The 2,363-nt window shown below is 42.1% G+C and overlaps 1 pseudogene; it reads left to right on the top strand.

Moving 5' to 3' along the window:
• Positions 1-222: 222 nt before the first annotated feature.
• LOC111139936 lies at positions 223-1,827 on the top strand (annotated as a pseudogene).
• Positions 1,828-2,363: the final 536 nt, after the last annotated feature.

The following is a 2,363-nucleotide window of genomic DNA, read 5'->3' as shown; positions in this document are numbered from 1 at the left end:
CCTTCTCTGTTAGGGGGTCTGCTTCTTCCTCTCCCACTCCCCATGCTTGTGTTCACTCTCTTGCTGTCTATCTCTCTCTCTCTCTCTCTCTGTCAAATAATTAAATAAAATCTTTTTTTTAATTCAAGCAAGGTATTTCATTTATTTGTTTGTTTGCTTTGAAGAGATCAACAAGCTGATATTAAAATGTATAGAGTCAGCTCTTCCAGATGCCTGGAGCTCTTCCAGTTGCCTGACCAGAGCTCTTCTGCAAAAGTCTTTGTGCGTTAAAAGAGGGAAGCTTATTGAACACATGGAAGTAAAAATACAGGTCTTTACCAAAAAACACCTGTTTGGAAAGGCAGGCATATGGGCTCCACTGCAGAGATGCTTTTCAGAAATTCAAAACGGAGTTGTCTCTTTTCCGATGAAGATGACAGACAAACAAATACAAGGTCACTCAAAAGAAACCAGAGAGTTGCAATGGCCCCACTGAAAATGATGGCAACAATGTCCTCAGCAGATAAGAAAGCCTCACAGAAGCTTGGTTTCCAATTACATAACCTACTCAAGCTTCCCAAAGCACATAAATGGTGCATATACGAATGGTTCTACTTAAACATAGATAAGCAAGTGTTTGAAAGTGATGATGACTTCTGTGTTTGTCAGGAGGAGTACTTTCCTAATTTAACAAAAAGAAAGTTAACAAGCGTAGAAAAATCAGGCAACTTATGGGAAAATGAAAGAGATGTTCTTGTGCATTTTTTGAGGAAGAGAGAATAGTATTAAAACAGAAATGGCAGAAAATAAGACTCTTACAACAAACAAAAGTGCAGATGTTTCCCAGTTTGAAGATCTCCCCGATGAAATTCCTTTGTCCCTGGTTATTGGAACCAAAGTTACAGCTCGATTATGTGGTGTTCATGACGGTCTCTTCACTGGACGAATAGTTGCTGTGGATACTTTTAATGCTATGTATAGAGTAACTTTTGATAGGGCAGAGCTTGGCACCCATACCATCCCTGACTATGAAGATCTTAGTAATGAGCCTCATGAGACAATGCAAGTTGCTGCCTTTGGAAAAAAAAACAGGGACCTTCCTGATTCTTTAGGACTCCACCAAGGTTACATTATACTCCTCATCTCCAGTCACCAATTATGGATGATGATCATGTACTAGCAGTCACCTTGGAGAAGTAAGATTTCTGGCTCTGACTCTGAACCACTAGGTGGTTTCCCAGTACAATTCCTTATCCAAGTGACCAAGTTGTCAAAAATTCTCATGATTAAAAAGAAACATATAAAAAAATAAGAGCAATGAACACAAAAGCAGAACAATTGAAATCTTATCCCATGCTTTCAGCACTGAATTTCAGCAGAGATATGCAACCATCCTTCTGGAGCTTAAGCAATTCAACAAGGACCTAAACAAAGTTTTACATGAAGTACAGCAATACCACTATGAGCCTTCTCCAGACCAGAGTGGAAAGCCTATGGACCAGCTCAGGGATAGGAGATGGAGGTGTGAGGAGAAAGCCCAGGAGCTTGACTGGCAGCTAGTGCCTCCACTGGATAGCCCCGTGTTGAGAATGAAAATCTGACAGAATTAACCTCCAGCTCACTCCTATTTTATTACAAATTAAGTGTCTGGCAGAAGAAGGAGAGCTGAATTCCTTTGAGTTCAAATCAGCTACAGATTCATTAAATGATATCAGGAGTACAATAGATGCTTCTAATATCAGTGGCTTTCAGAGTAATGTAGAAATCCATGTTTCACACATTCAGAGCGTCCTGAACCAGATGGGAAGCCTGCAGGCCTTCACCACCAAGGACACCAACAGAGACTGAGAAATAGCCTTCCCTGTTGCAGATGCACAGGACACTAGTGTTCCTTCACCTCGGCTTCCATCACCAAATGACCCACGTGCTGGAAAACAAGGGAACTGTACATCTCCAGTGAAGGCATTGGAACATACTGTCATGCTTCTTAAACCGCCACTGCTGACCGGCATTCTGTTTATTTTTCTTCCTGCGATTCAGCTTCAGTAGCATCACTTATGTTACATGATTATTGGCAAACTGTCTGAAACCCAAAACTGTCTGAAGGTAAGATGCTTTCACGGAAGAGTGTGCAGACCCCTTTATTAATGTGCATGAATTCAGTTAACAGGCACAGACAGCTGTTTCTTTGGCCTGTGCCCTCAGACAAGTATCTACTGTGGAGAGCTGAGGTCCAATTAGCTCCCCCACCCAGACTCTGGAAGAGAGCACCTCCAAAGGCAGGAAGTTGCTTGTGGAGGAAGCCACCAGAACAGCCATGGGAGATGCAGCCTTGATAATATGTGGGGTGGATACCTGAAGGGTGGCATGGCTCTAGAAATCAT

Source organism: Enhydra lutris, unplaced genomic scaffold (genome assembly GCF_002288905.1).
Source record: "Enhydra lutris kenyoni isolate GAN:26980312 unplaced genomic scaffold, ASM228890v2 scaffoldscaffold126, whole genome shotgun sequence".
NCBI lineage: Eukaryota > Metazoa > Chordata > Mammalia > Carnivora > Mustelidae > Enhydra > Enhydra lutris.
The sequence above is the reverse complement of the archived record's forward strand: the minus strand, read 5'-3'. Positions and strand labels throughout refer to the sequence as shown.